General features: G+C 43.0%; 1 long non-coding RNA gene across 3 annotated transcripts in view; it reads right to left on the bottom strand.

Moving 5' to 3' along the window:
• LOC126990483 (uncharacterized) overlaps positions 1-17,158 on the bottom strand; it is a 164,916-nt gene that overhangs the window by 142,913 nt on the left and 4,845 nt on the right. The gene's annotated exons all lie outside the window — the stretch shown is intronic.

The following is a 17,158-nucleotide window of genomic DNA, read 5'->3' as shown; positions in this document are numbered from 1 at the left end:
AGTAGAGGAGTCAGGCAGAGGCTGGAGTCATCATCTCCGCTGGTCTTCTCTGATTCAAGTTTTAGCAAAAGTTTTTCACTCGTGATAATTTGTCCTGACTCAAGCAGTGTTTAGAATGTACACACAGATACCTCTCAGGGGAGTGTTCAGTACATGCAAGTGTGTACCTCTCAGGGAAGGGTTTGCTACATACTTAAAGTTTTGTGCCATCAAACAATTATACTCCAGTCATTTGTTTTGATGTATACTTTATGGCTTGAGGAGTATTAAGAAGACTTTGGAATTCATGAATGTAATGTTTCCATATATGTACAGGTAGCCCTTGAGTTACAACGGATGAGAATTGCCACCCCTTGCACTGACGACCAGCCAGTAATATCGTTAATACACCTGTCCTCCTGCATTCACAGATTCTTTTCCCAATTGCACAGAGGTGGCTGCAGAAGGATTTTCATGACACACAAACCGTCGTCAGCTGTTGGAGCGCAAAACGTTGCCGCCAATCTTCTCCCGCCTATTTTGAAGGACCAGGAAACATGACAAATTTACCTACATTGTGGGGTCAGGGCCTCAGGATAGGTTTTGTCAGGGGGGGGGGACTGTGCCAAAGTGAGTGAAAAGTGCCACAGCTGAACTTGCCTGGGCAAAAATGGCGAGGAGATATGAAGAAGAAATATTTGAGGCGGAGGGCTTTCCTGTTTCTCGCCAGGCCAAATGTCACCCCGGGATTATGGTCACGAATGAGACGATCAGAGACAGAAGCAGAGGATTCAAAGGAGGAGGTAAGGGGTATGAGGGAGGACTTGAGGAGATTTGTGAACATTTTCAATGACCTGAAGAAGGAACTAGTTGCCAGAAGGGAAAAAGTCAGAAAACTAAGGGAAGAAAATGAAAAACAAAAAAGGGAAGTTCCAGAGCTGACAACATAAAGGCAGTGGTCAAGGAGGAAACATCAAGAAGGGTGACGGGAAGTAGTGACGGCGAAATGGATGTGGAAAATAAGATTAAGAAAATAGTTGATGTGGAGATAAATGTGTGGAAAAAACAAAAGGAAAAGGAAAAGGGAGTTTCAATGAAATTCTGGAACACCAAAAAGAGAAAGAAAAATAGAGATGGAGTGTGAGGTTGTTCAAGTAACAAGAAAAGAAGGCCTGGTTAAGAAACAGCAGGAAAGAAGAAGAGTGTGATAATGACGGGTGTTAGGGAAGAGAAAGTCCCGATGAGGGAAGAGAGAGATAGACAGGAAATCAGTGAAGTGAAAGAAATACTGGCAAGCCTGGGTGAAGGAGCCGGAGGGCTGACAGAGGAGGTGGACGAGGTGACAGGACTACTAGGAAAATATGAGGAAGGGAACAACAGACCAATGAAGCTGCCCACAAATGGCGGCTGAGCTAATTATAAGTCAGAGTGGAATACTAAAAGGTTGGGGTGTGGAGTCGGAGTTGGTGGAGTCGGCTACTTCTGGCTATGGGTTAAGTTATTTTGGCGGGAATATTCATTTAATGTGTATTTTTTTGTGTGTAAAAATGTTATATTTCCTTATATTTCGCCTGATTAAATAATTATTTAGATCATTGTGATACATTACTAAACGATGTCGGAGAAAACCCACCCAACGAGACTGCTGCTCAACAGTTGACATGAAACACTCATTTGATATAGACTGCGTCACTAACTGCCACTATTTTACTAATTTACATAGGTAAGATTCTATGATTGTAGCAGTTACCTGATGAAAATGACACACCCTTTCCTGTATTATATCAATTACTCTTGAATAGAAGCTGATCAGATTAGTTACAAAAGACCGTCCTCCTCTGAATCCGAATTGGCCATATGCTAATATACTGTTTTCTCCTAAATACTCCACCCATCTGTTTTTTATAATTTTCTCACACATCTTTGCTACTACACTTGTTAATGACACTGGCCTATAGCTCAACGGGTCTTCCTTACTTCCTCCTTTATGTATTGGGACGATGTTAGCCCTCTTCCAGTCTCTCAGTACCTTCCCTTGTGCTAGTGAGACATTAATCAAGTTGCTCAACTTTTCAGCTATTTGCTGGTTACACTCTTCTAGCACCCAATTTGATATACCATCCGGTCCTGCTGATTTCCTCGCAGGAGGTCAAAGAAAGCTTGAACAAACTGGATGTAAGAAAGGCGACAGGGCCGGATGGAGTATCAGAATGTAGTGAGCAACTTGCAGAGAAACTGCACTCCATAATGAGTGCCTCCCTGAGTGAAGGAAGGGTACCACAAGATTGGAAGAGAGCAAACATAGTACCAATTTATAAAGGAGGAAGGAGAGAGGACCCATTAAATTACAGACCGGTATCACTCACTAGTGTGGTTGCAAAGATATGTGAGAGGCTAGTTAACCCGTGGGCTTCGGCTATGGGAAAGCCGAGAAGTGGCCGAGAAACGTCAACATTACACTGCATTTTGAGACTAAGAAAAGAGCATGGAACGTACATCAGAGTACTCCTCTCATGACCATAAAGCTGTTAAAAATATTTACTTTTACTCAAACTCCATTCTTTTTGGGTGGTGTTTGTTACAAAATAAACAGTCTTGTGACGCGTGGCATCTAGACGAGAGTTGCTTGTTGTCTACTTAGAGAATTTGACAAGTGATTACTGTGTGGATAGCTAATTCAGTCTGCCATGACCTTACAGCACCACCTATGACAAAAAAGCCCATCTCAAGATCATTCACCCACCATTGTGACCCGGGGCATGTAAGGTGAGTTGCTCTATGCCACCACCACCTACAATTAGCTCGAATTATGGGTTTTATGGTGAGCCCTTTTTAGGGTCCACCGTACCACAGCCATGACTCCTGAAAGCCCAGAAAAGGGTCTGCCGACGTTCTCTGGTTAAAAACAGGTGGTCGGATTTTTTAGAAAATGAGAGAATTATCTTGGATTGCCAGTTTGGATTCAGGAGAGGGAGATCGTGTGTCACCAACTTGTTATGTTATTACTCAAGGGTGACAGATTTATTACAAGAGAGAGAAGGCTGGGGGGATGGAGTGTACCTGGATTTGAAAAAGGCATTCAACAAAGTACCGCACAGAAGACTAATTTGGCAAATTAAAAATAGGGGTGGAGTGGGTGATGGACTGATTAAGTGGCTGGAGGACTTCCTAACTAACAGGGAAATGAGGACAATAATCAGGGACAGGGTTTCCAACTGGTGCCCTGTGATGAATGGGGTCCCACAAGGTTCGGTGCTGGCGCCAATAATGTTTGCTGTTTATATAAATGATATGGTGGACGGAGTGACCAGCTATGTGAGTTTGTTTGCAGATGATGCAAAGCTATTGAGACGAGTCAATGATGTGAAGGACTGTGAGGCATTGCAGAGGGACCTGGATATAATATGGGAGTGGAGTGGTACATGGCAGATGGAATTCAACCTTGGGAAATGTAAAAAAAATAGAGTTTGGTAGGAGTGGAAGATGTGAATTTGATTATAAGATGGGAAGTGAGATAATATGCAGAGGAATGGAAGAAAAAGATTTGGGAGTGACTATCTCAGAGAACATGTCACCGGACAAACACATCAACAGGATAACGGGACAAACCATGAATTTGCTGAAGAAAATAAGGACGGCATTTGTGTATTTGGACGAAGAGATGATGAAGAAAATAATATTAGTGCTTCCCATAGAAACACTCCCTGGGCTATATTTGAGAGAGGGAATCGGGACTCTCGGAATGTCCCGAGTGCTCTCAAACGCGTGACGCGGCAGCACGAGTTGCCAACTCAGCACGTCCGCTGACTCCCGGCTTTGATAGGTGGAGTGCCTTCGTGCTGTGATGACATCATCAACAAACATGGCTGCCCAAATAAACGCATATAAGTGTTTCCATTGCATTTCACCTCTCTGTACCACCATGACCAGTGAAGCTTCCTTTTCATCATCTGTTGTAAAGAGTTCGTCAGCCACGACAGCTAGTAATGCATGTTAAACGTCGCCAGGGGTGGTCTGGATGCCCTAGACGTCCCGACTCGTTCCCTCAAACGCACTGGCAGGAAGATCAGCATATGCCATTTTACTGCGAGTGAGACGCCATCACCATAGCAACGACGAGGCTTAGTTAAAAGACGGCCTTTATCACCACTCTTGCAGCACTCTTGGAGCACTGGCAGTTACTGTGGCAAGAATTTCTTTTACACTATGATAGATACAGCGAACACTGCTCTCGTTCACGTGGTATGCTCTCCCTACCGCAACGTAACTTCTCGGAAATCTGAATTTTTCTGCAAGGTGAACACCTTTCTCAAACTCTTTGGGGTGCTTTCAGCGGATGTTTTGGTAGAACAGTGTTGCCACTCACGCCATGGCTACTTGGTGCGATGAGCGGGAAATTTAAAAATCCTAAAAAAATTCTTCCATGACAATCCGTATAAAACCGAAACCGTACTATTGGAAACCATACTATTTGAGGGACGACTGTATTTAGTGTTTTTATTGTGTATGTTGTCTGCACGTCTGAATAGCTGCACAGCACACCTCGTGATGCACTGCGAGGCACTGAGGCTGCCAGGGTGGCAGTGGGGCTCTGCGGGGGGTCATATTGTTATGGGTATGGGTAGAATTTTACAATTTCGCCAATCTCGCACTGGCTGACGTAACTTTTTTTTTTTTTAGTGTGTTATGAAATATTCTTAACATTTTCTGTCACAAATCATTAAATGATTTACTTTTCAATGCCTGTTGTACACCCACCACCGCAGCTGGATAGGCAGTGGCTGAGTGGTAATGTGCGGGCTCCACATTCACCGCGTGATGGACTACGCGGGTTTGAATCCCCACGCTACCACCTGGGATTTTTCAGTCACCGCCGAGTGGCCTAAGACTACCCACATGCTGTCCTGAAGACCACCCATCAACCCGGACTCTAGAGGGAACCGTCCAAGTGAATCAAGGAGTTCTGGGGGGCAGCCTGAGCCAAGAATAGATGGCGCCTCTATAAAACACTTGCCTGCGCCATGACGGGCTGGGGCCGACTACCATCCAGGCCCCTCAAAAAAAAAAATAAAATAAAAAAAAATAAAACTTTAAATAGCTCACAGAGAGAGATTCAACTTGCTTACTGTTTCTACATTTCACTCCCCGCTCACAAAGATCACAAGTGGACAAACTAGAACAAAACCACGCAAATTAATGTTTTTTCTGCAATGCAGGTTTGATAGACAACAAAATGACTCATTTCTGCGAGGAAGTATTTCTCGTACCCTCGCCGCCGCCCTTTCCTGTCTTGCGCTGCACATTTCTGCCGCCACACACCGCATGCCGAATAAATTTAAACTAACCAAGCTCAACCTACCTAACAGGTGAGACCTTAGAACGTGTCAATACCGACACCAACAAACATTAGGGTTCATTACATTTACGTCCTGGATTGATGCATAAGACTTTCTTGTGTTGTAAATGCATTCACGTTCTTCATTTGAATGGGAACCACAAGGACCAAGGAAAATATTTCATCAGGTGGGCTAAAAAAGACTACAGTACCCAAAGGATGGGACAGCAGATAAAGGGAGGAGGGCGAGGTGGCAAGCAGACGCTATTGTGGTTTCCGGGCGCAGTTGGTTCAAAAACTATTCTTGGTCGGTCCCCGTGGCTTTCTGACCCTCTGACCTTGTCCATTATATCCGAAATCTGTTATAAGTGGGTCCATTATATCTAGCGTTTAATGTATTATTGTACTGTATTTATCATTCATCCTTGCTAGTTGTTGGAGAAATTACTTGTTTTTCCGTATAAAATAACGTGTGAAAAGATATCTGTTAATAATATTTTAGAAATGGGATTCACAGTAATTTAAAGGGGAAAATTCATTTTGCTTTACAAGTGCTTTGATATCTGAGCAAAATTCCGGAACGAATGAAACTCATAAACTGAGGCATGCCTGTATACTTTTCCTGCGTGGTGACCAAACAACCGCTGCATGCTCTAGCCTTCGTCTATCAGTGTTGTTATTATTTTCTTCATCATGTCCCCATCCAAGTAGCAAAATGCCACTCTAATATCTTTCAGCAGACTGAATGTTTCTCTGAATGTCTTGTTTATGTGCTTCTCAGGTGTCATGTGCATCTTTTTTTTTTTTTTTTTTTTTTCAGCTAAGGAGACAGTTCAAGGGCGTAAAAAAAAAAAATAAATAAATAAATAAATAAAATAAAATAAAATAAAATAAAAGCCCGCTACTCACTGCTCCTGAATAGAGGTCAAAGGAGTGTCCAAAAAGAGAGGTCAGTTTCAGGAGGTGAGGTGTCCTGATACCCTCTTGAAAGAGTTCAAGTCGTAGGCAGGAGGAAATACAGATGAAGGAAGATTGTTCCAGAGTTTACCAGCGTGAGGGATGAAAGAGTGAAGATGCTGGTTGACTCTTGCATAAGGGGTTTGGACAGCATAGGGATGAGCATGAGTAGAAAGTCGAGTGTAGCGGGGCCGCGGGAGGGGGGGAGGCATGCAGTTAGCAAGTTCAGAAGAACAGTCAGCATGAAAATATCGATAGAAGATAGAAAGAGAGGCAACATGGCGGTGGAATTTGAGAGGTAGAAGACAATCAGTAGGAGGAGGAGAGCTGATGAGACAAAGAGCCTTTGACTCCACTCTGTCAAGGAGAGCTGTGTGAGTGTACCCCCCCCCCAACACATGAGATGCATACTCCATACGAGGGCGGACAAGGCTCCTATTAATGGATAGCAACTGTGCGGGGGAGAAGAACTGGCGGAGACAGTACAGAACGCCCAGCCTAGAGGAAGCTGATTTAGTAAGAGATGAGAGAAGTTTCCAGTTGAGATTTTGAGTTAAGGATAGACCAAGGATGTTTAGTGTTGAAGAAGGTGATAGCTGGGTGTTGTCAAAGATGCCTCATATATTTAAAACATTATAGGTGCAAACACTGATCCCTCTGGAACTCCACTTTTGACCTTTCTCCAGTTAGATTTTTCATTTTTCAACACCGTTCTTATTTCTGTGCTAGATAATTTTTCATCCATTGTCATTTTTCTCCCCAATCCTCCTCTTTTCTAGTTTCCACAGCAATCTTTCCTATGGAACTTTATTGAAAGCCTTCTTCAGGTCCAAAAGTATGCAGTCCGTCCATCCATCTCTCCTGCACTATATCTAATACTCTTGAATAATAACATATTTGATTTATGACACAAGATTTACCTTGTCTGAATCCCAATTGACTTTCATTTACTATCTTCTCTCTTGCTAGATGGTCTACCCACTTATAGGATGTCTGGGTAAGGAAAGCTAAGGTGTGTGTCCGTCCGTTTACTGAGTGAGCGAGTGACTAACTTGGGTTTGGCGGCAAATGCCAAGCTAGTCTTGGAGAGTCGCGGAAAAGGTCTTGAACATCTTAATCCCCCCTCCAAGATACATCTGTGCCCAACAATGGATCTTATAATCATTACTCCTACTAGAAGAGAATACAATGCAATGGATCCTCAAAGAAGCTGAACTAAACAATGGAATGTGTGTGCGCGCGAGTTTGTGTGTGCATGTGTGCGTGTGTGTGTATTTACCTAGTTGTGACATACAGGAAAAGAGCTACACTCACGCTGTTCCATCTCCATATCCGCTCTTATCCAACTTTTCCTTAAAATCATGAATGTTTCTTGCACAAACCACCTCCTCCCCCAGTCCATTCCACAGCTCTGCTTCTGTTTGGGAAGTTAAACTTTTTCACATCTCGCCTACACGTGGTCGCCCTCAACTTCTTTCCATGTCCTCTTGTTTCTCTCTCGTTCCACACACACACACAGGTCCTCTCTGTCCAAATTCTCCATCCCGCTCGCCACCCTGAACACTGCTATCAGGTCTCCTCTCTCTCTTCTTCTCTCCAGGGTTGTGAGCCCCATGCTATTGAGTCTCCTCATACGTCCGATCACTAAGTTCCGGTACCATCTTAGTTGCCACTCTCTGCACTCTTTCCAGCTTTCTTATGTTCTTTTTGTGAGGGGACCAGACCACTGCTGCATACTCCAACCTTGGCCTTATCATTGTAACTATTATATTCTTCATCATCTCTTCGTCCAAATACACAAATGCCGTCCTTATGTTCCTCAGCAAATTCATAGTTTGTCCCGTTATCCTGTTGATCTGTTTGTCCGGTGACATATTCTCTGAGACAGTCACTCCCAAATCTTTTTCTTCCATTCCTCTGCATATTATCTCACTTCCCATCTTATAATCATATTCACATCTTCTACCACTCTTACCAAACTCAATTTTTTTACATTTCCCAAGGTTGAATTCCATCTGCCATGTACCACTCCACTCCCATATTATATCCAGGTCCCTCTGCAATGCCTCACAGTCCTTCACATCATTGACTCGTCTCAATAGCTTTGCATCATCTGCAAACAAACTCACATAGCTGGTCACTCCGTCCACCATATCATTTATATAAACAGCAAACAGCGTGTGTGTGTGTATGTTGTTGTTATTTGATCCATGTGTTTATGTGGTTGAGTCAAGATGGGTGGGTTGGCCGCGCACGCACAGTGGTGACAATGAGATCTGGCACGGAGGAACCACAGCCATGCCACACCCACAACTGTTTCTTCCTTCCATTTAACTGCAGCAACAAGTCCACAACTTGGGTAATGGCAGCACAAGCTGTGACAGCCCTTACTTTAGCAGACGACGCCATGTTGATACAGGGCAAGTGCTTTGTTTACGTTGTGGATGTGGATACGAGCAATTGACCTTGGCCGTGTGTGATGCACACTCAGAAAAGTTGGAGTTGCCAGTTGCCCTAGCTGGCGCCAACGTGGCGGGAAGAAAAAAGCCCTGTGTGACACCAGCTTACGGATAACCGTGAACTCGCTCCCGGTTGGGCGTACAGGCGTTGCCCGTACGCCCAAAGGTTGGAGGAAAACAGCCATTGTGACACCGCCTTAAGGCAGTGAGGCCGCTGATAGGGTGAGCGTCGGCGATGACGTCATCAGACTCCCAGCGAATCACAAGCGTGTTTTCAGAACTGTCAGCCAATCGTAAGGCAGCCGCCTTCAACTGCGGCTTCAAAATGACCCGTTCTCTCTTCTCTCTCTCTCTCTCTCTCTTGTCATAGCCACAATGTTTGGAGGAAAACGTCCAGTGTGATACTACCTTTAAAGGTAGCATGCGTGATGCTGATGGTCAGTAGACGTGACCCGTACGTGTTAAAGCAGCGCGATACTTGGGGTGATAATGCGCGAAAGTTGGGATGGTAAGAATTTAGGACTAACCATGAAACTCATGGATCGCGAAACTTGGATAGCGCAAAACTCGAGAGTACTGTATATATGTGTGTGTGTGTGTGTGTGTGTGTATATATATATATATATATATATATATATATATATATATATATATATATATATATATATATATATATATATATATATATATATATATATATATATATTGATAGTTAGTTGAGCATTGATTATTTTTATATCTTATGATAAAGCTAGTCATGTTCGCTAGATTGCGATTTTGGGTCCTAGACTCTTCCTCAGTAGCGAGGTCTTTCATTGGTAAGGATACCGGAGAGAATGGCTTGTATAAATCCACCGGTATAAATCCACCCCCGCTCCCCACACAAGCCTTTCTCTCTGGTATCCTTACCAAGGAAAGACCTCGCTACTGAGGAAGGGTCTAGGACCCGAAATCGCGATCTAGCGAACATGACTAGCTTCGGCGAAGTCATACAGCCGATTAAGAAAGAGTATAAGACTATCATAAGATATAAGGAGAATATCTTAAGAAAAATAATCAGTGCTCAACTAGCTATCACATTCAATGAGATATGCATTAGAGAAAGACTCCTGCCCATATACACCCTCAATATTCCCAGTGATGGGGCAGTTAACACAAGCAGAAGACGCCGACACAGGCCGAACAATAAAGAAAGAACTAACTTCATGAAGCAAAGGATAAGAGAACTCCAGCTAAAGGTAGAAGAGCTTCAGCAACAACTCGAGGAGCCCGATGAGAAATGGCAGAATACTGACGTTGACGCCTCTGTAAAGGAGATCATAGACACCAAACTAAAAGAGGTGTGTTATAACAGGTGTGAGATTGATCGATAATCTTTATCGGCCCGTATCTCAAAATGAATGTTATTCCCCTTCTAAAATCTATTTTGGAGCCAGTTTTAGCTTGATTTCAATGAAACAAAAACTAAAAGGCAAAGGAATGTTTTTTCATCTGATGTCCGTCGCTGTTTTTTTATATGTGTGAGCTGTCATTTTGTATTAATAATTTCTTGGTCAAAAAAAGCGAAAAAAATCCGAAAAAATGCCAAAATAAAAAAAATTAACGACAGAAACAATGCACATCATAACGTGTCTTAGCCATAAAAAAATGAGAGTTGTGGGGCCAATAATAACAGCAGAATAACACTCATAAGTTTCGGAAAGGGCTGTTGGGGCTTGCGGGGTTGGGGGCTGGAATGGGGCTGAATGTCTAAAATTGATCTACATGTTGTCAATACTTCATAGCATAAAAATCAGTGGTTCATGCATATTTACCAGAGATATGGCAACACCGTCCCTACCCAGATTTTCGCCTTAAGCACCTTATAATACGTTATTTTTTTTATTATTTAGTATTCAACCCTATTTCTTCCCATTTATGAATAATACATTTAATTTGCTTTCTTTATATATATATATATATATATATATATATATATATATATATATATATATATATATATATATATATATATATATATATATATATATATATATATATATATACACACAGAGAGTCGTCCCTCAAATAGTATGGTTTCCAATAGTACAGTTTCGGTTTTATATGGCTTGTCATGGAAGAGTTTTTCATGGATTTTTAAATTTCCCGCTCATCGCACCAAGTAGCCATGGCATGAGTGGCAACACTGTTCCACCAAAACACCTGCTGAAAGCACCCCAAAGCATTCGAGAAAGGTGTTCACCTTGCAGAAGAATTCAGATTTCCGAGAAGTTACGTTTTTGGATGAGTTACGTTGCGGTAGGGAGAGCATACCACGTGAACAAGAGCAGTGTTCGCTGTATCTATCATAGTGTAAAAGAAATTCTTGCCGCAGTAACTGCCAGTGCTCCAAGAGTGCTGCAAGAGTGGTGATAAACACCGTCCTTTTACTAAGCCTCGTCGTTGCTATGGTAATGGCGTCTCACTCGCAGCAAAATGGCATATGCTGATCTTTCTGGCGACATTTAACATGCATTACTAGCTGTCCTGGCTGACTAACTCCTTACAACAGAAGATGAAAAGGAAGCTGTAGTGGTTATGGTGGCACACAGAGGTGAAATGCAATGGAAACACTTATATGTGTTTGGACCGCCATATTTGGTGATGACGTCATCACAACACAAAGGCTTTCTACCCCTCAAAGACAGGAGCCAGTGGATGTGCCGAGTTGGCAACTCGTGCTGCCGCGTCACACATTTGAGAGCACTCGTGACGTTCCGAGAGTCCCGATTCCCTCTCTCATAATGCAGCCCAGAGTGTTTCTAGGGGGGGGCACTAATTTTATACGGATTTTCGAATAGTACGGGGGTCCTGGGTCCCTAACCCCCATACTATTTGAGGGACGACTGTATGTATATATATATATATATATATATATATATATATATATATATATATATATATATATATATATATATATATATATATATATATATATATATATATATATATATATATATATATATATATATATATATATATATATATATATATATATATATATATATATATATATATATCAAAACCGGATTATCTAAATTGATCTGATAATGCAATTAATTTTTTTTTTCTATACTAAAACGTTATAAAACATCAAAAATAAATAAAAGTAACTACATATGTACTATATTAACACATTTAAAATTGATAAGAACAGTTAAAATGAATATGCTTTCTAATACGTATTGCCGAAATAGCTTGTAACGAATAGATCAATGTATTAGACAAAACATTAAACAAACTCTCAACAACACCACGTCCGCCACCTTCAAGCTTCAGCAGACGTAGGTGCGGCGACTTGAACAAACTACTACTTCACTACTCACCTCACTCACACTCAAGACAAACACACACACATCCCCCTCACCTCCATGCCACATTCCCTTCCAACATAATATACTGTGTCTCCACCTGCACGATGCATCAAGGTCACACTTGCAAGCTTGCACAACTCACAACCATTCGCACTCTGCAACATTCACAATTCAGATCTGCAACGCTCACAAGTATCAACATACACTGGTCCAGACAAGGGACACAGACAAACATACACAAACATTTACATCACATGTTTTAAGCATTCAAAATTAGATTTGCAACGCTGGTTTCAATATCACACTGGTCCGACAAATGGCTTTATATATATATATATATATATATATATATATATATATATATATATATATATATATATATATATATATATATATATATATATATATATATATATATATATATATATATATATATATATATATATATATATATATATATATATATATATATATATATATATATATATATATATATATATATATATATATATATATATATATATATATATATATATATATATATATATATATATATATATATATATATATATATATATATATATATATATATATACAGTACCATCTTGAGTTTTGCGCTATCCGAGTTTTGCGATCCATGAGTTTCACGGTTAGTCCTAAATTCTTACCATCCCGACTTTCGTGCATTATCACCCCAAGTTTCGTGCTGCTTTGACACGTACGGGCCACGTCTACTTACCATCGGCGTCACGCACGCTATCTTTAACCCCTTCAATCCGGTGACGCCGACGTCGGCGTCCAAAGGGTGTCCGACGTCATCACCATTTGTCCTCTTTTAAACCTCTTAATCTTCTTCCATTTCCTCTTGACCCTTTCCATACTGTGACGCTGACGTCTGCGTCACGTATAGAAAGGGTTAAAGGTAGTATCACTGGACATTTTCCTCCAAACATTGTGGCTATGGAGAGAGAGAGAGAGAGAGAGAGAGAGAGAGAGAGAGAGGAAGAGAGAACGGGTCGTTTTGAAGCCGCAGTTGAAGGCTGCTGCCTTACGATTGACTGACAGTTCTGAAAACATGCTTGTGATTCGCTGGGTGGCTGGGTGGTAGTGTGGGGACTTGAACCCACGTTGTCCATCACGCGGTGAATGTGGGCCCAGCATGCTCCCACTCAGCCACCGCCTACCCGATGACGTCATCGCCGACGCTCACCCTATCAGCAGCTTCACTGCCTTAAGGCGGTGTCACACTGGCCGTTTTCGTTCAACCGTTGGAGTTACGGGCAACGCCCGTACGGTTATCTGTAAGCTGGTGTCACACTGAGCTTTTTTCTTTCCACTGAGTTGGCGCCAGCTTGGGCAACCAGCAACTCCAACTTTTCTTGGCGTGTGTCACACACGGCTAAGGTCAAGGTTGCCCGTATCCACATCCACAACATAAACAAAGCACTTGCCCTGTATCGACATGGCGTCGTCTGCTAAAGTAAGGGATGTTGCGGCTTGTGCTGCCATTACCCAAGTTGTGGACTTGTTGCTGCAGTTAAAAAGAAGGAAGAAACAGTTGTGGGTGTGGCATGCCTGTGGTTCCTGCATGCCAGTTCTCATTGTCACCACTGCGTGTGAGAGGCCAACCCACCCATCTTGACTCCGACCACATAAACACATGGATCGAGTAACAACAAAGACACATACACACACACATGCACGCACACGCCGGACTCATTAGGAACCATTGCAGATGTTTCCGACAAACAAATGACTTCACCATTTCTTGAGTGTGTTAGGCAGTATTTGGTGAGTGGCTCACATGAACCAAACCTAGCTCTTGGCAAGAAGAGAGCAGTCGTCTTTAACACTGCTCTCTTCTTGCCATTGGGTATGTTTGGTTTGTATGAACCACTCACCAAATAAGTTCTAACACACTCTAGAAAATGGCAAAGCCACTTTTGTTTGTGAGAAACATCTGCCATGGTTCATGATGAGTCTGGTGTGTGTGTGTGTGTGTGTGTGTGTGTCTTTGTTGTTACTCGATCCACGTGTTTATGTGGTCGGTGTCTAGATGGGTGGGTTGGCCGCTCACGCGCAGTGGTGACAATGAGAACTGGCACGGAGGAACCTCAGACATGCCACACCCACAACAGCTTCTTCCTTCCATTTAACTGCAGCAACAAGTCCACAACTTGGGTAATGGCAGCACAAGCCGCAGCAGCCCCCACTTTAGCAGACGACGCCACGTCGATATAGGGCAAAATCTTTGTGGATGTGGAGATGGGCAACCGACCTTGGCCGTGTGTGACACACACCCGGAAAAGTTGGATTTGCCGGTTGCCCTAGCTGCCGCCCACACGGTGGGAAACAAAAGGCCCATTGTGACACCATGTTACGTATAACCGACAACTCGCCCCCAGATGGGCACATGGGCGTTGCCAGTGGCCACAACGGTTAGAGAAAAACAGCCAGTGTGACACTGCCCTAAGACAGCAAGGCTGCTGACCGCATGAGCGCCAGCAATGACGTCATCAGACTCCCAGCGAATCACAAGCGTGTTTTCAGAGCTCAGCCAATCGTGAGACTTCATCTGTGGCTTTAAAATGACCTGTTTTCTTCCTTTTTCCATGGTATGTATTTTGAGATAACAAGGGAGTAAGGGAGGAAAAAAGTGAACTCCGGGGGGCAGCATGAGCCACTTATAATGGCTCCACTATAAGCAGTTGCCTGCGCCATGACGGGCTCGGGGCCGACCATCAGGCCCAGATGCTTAGTCTACCGGCGCCATAGGCCACATGTAAAAAAAATATATGTATAAAAAAAAAAAATCTCCACGGGTTGGAACAGATAAGCGCTTTTTCAGTGTTTTCAATATCTCGAGTTTCGCGATCCTCGAGTTTAGCGCTATACCTTCGGAATGAAGCAAGTAAACTAGAGGGTATATATATATATATATATATATATATATATATATATATATATATATATATATATATATATATATATATATATATATATATATATATATATATATATATATATATATATATATATATATATATATATATATATATATATATATATATATATATATATATATATATATATATATATATATAGTTTGGTTTACTGCTTTTTAAATAACGCGGGATCCAAAATCCAAATAAATGTTTAATTTACACGTTTTTTCACTTATACGCGATATTTTATGGAGTGGCCACCAGATGTCTCCCGCAACTGGACTCACACAGCGCCGCGGCCACACAGCTGAGCTCAGTTCTTTCTGCGTGCCACTTGAACAACAATACAGTACCCACGCTGCCACGCTACTCAACAATAGGGGTGGGCAGGTACCGGTACCAGTACTGGTACTAAAGGTACCAGCCATACAGTACGGTATAGGTACCAGAGTGCTCGGTACCGGTACCAATACTAGCCAGTCGCTCATGGTGTCCCTCATTTCTTCCTCACACGAGTGAGGCTGAGACTGAGTGTCTGAGTGGATATCTCGGTGATATGAATATTCTCTCTCTCTCTCTCTCTCTCTCTCTCTCTCTCTCTCTCTCTCCACTGAATGAAGTGAATATTTATTTTTTGACAGAAACCTTCAAACCTTCCTCGTTTGATTTACATTGTTTTTGATTTACGCGACCTCTTCAAGGACACAATACTCGCGTAAATCGAGTTACCTGTATATATATATATATATATATATATATATATATATATATATATATATATATATATATATATATATATATATACAGTAGAGCCCCACTTAGCGCGAGATCAATTAGCGCGAGCCACCATCTACTAAGAAAAAAATTAATTAGCGCGAAAGCCTCAGTTAGCGCAAGCAGCTACAACGACTGAATTTTGAAATTGCTGCCATGATGCACGGTGGCCTGGGTGGCCTGCCTCACACCACAACACAGCCCCCCGCCACCACTTCCCACACGGTCCCAGTCTCTCATGCTCCCTAACTTCGTCCTACCCCCCCTGGCCCCCCTCGGAGGCTGCCCGCCTCACCTGCCGCCTCCTGCTGGGGGCGGTGCACAGCTCGCCGCCCGTGTGGCGCCGCAGCAGCCACTGTCACATTCCATGTCCCGGCCCCGCCGCCACCTCCGCCGCCATCCTCGGGGCGTCGCCACGGGCGTGAGCTTCGCCGCGTCGGCCCCGCGGGGCATCACTATTACATGCCACGGCGGAGCAGATGAGGCAAGGTGTCATTATTGACTGAGTGGCCACCGTCACCGTAACACGCTTGATAATAACGAGTGTGATGTCGGCCTGGCCGGGCACGACGCCCACACACTCCCACACCCTGCCTGCCTAACCTTTGTTGGGGCCAAACTCTTGTCACACCCACTTGCTGCCGCCGCCGACACCTTGGGCCGCAAGAGTCACCATCACGGCTCGATAACTGATGACTGTGTATTTTGAGTAATTATCAAACCCAAAAGTCAGACCCACGTGTGCACCAAATAACTTTTTCATATTGGTTACTTTATTCAATTAGCGCGAATTCAATTAGCGCGACCGCGTTCATCCACCTAATTCTCGCGCTAAATGGGGTAAAGATTCGTTTTAGGTATGTGCCAGTATCTCATAATCTACTTTATGAAACATCACTATCTCTTCATATATCTTTTCTACAAATCTTCAACAGTCATGGAAACGCTTTGAAAATCCAATTCAAGGAATTTTTTTTACTCTTGAAAATAGGGGATAATGTTTACGAAAGCGCGCGTCGCCTCCTCTGGCGGCGGCTGCGGCGACGCTGCAGCCGTCCAGAGCTGTAAAATAGCGACCAGCGGGTTTAGGGTCGGGGAGCATACTTAAACTACTCCAGCCGAACTTTACGACCTACTAACTGGGGGGCTGCTCTCCCCTCGAACCCCCCCCCCACATGTATATGTGGGGGGAGGGGTACATGTATATATACCAGTACTAACGGTACCAGCTACATGGTACTGTACAGGTACCAGACTGCTCGGTACTGGTACCAGAGTGCTCGGTACCGGTACCTACACTAGCCAGTCGCTCATGGTGTCCCTCATTTCTTCCTCACACGAGTGAGGCTGACACTG

This window comes from Eriocheir sinensis, unplaced genomic scaffold (assembly GCF_024679095.1).
Source record: "Eriocheir sinensis breed Jianghai 21 unplaced genomic scaffold, ASM2467909v1 Scaffold169, whole genome shotgun sequence".
In the NCBI taxonomy this organism is placed as follows: domain Eukaryota; kingdom Metazoa; phylum Arthropoda; class Malacostraca; order Decapoda; family Varunidae; genus Eriocheir; species Eriocheir sinensis.
This window is presented reverse-complemented; position numbering and strand designations above follow the sequence as displayed.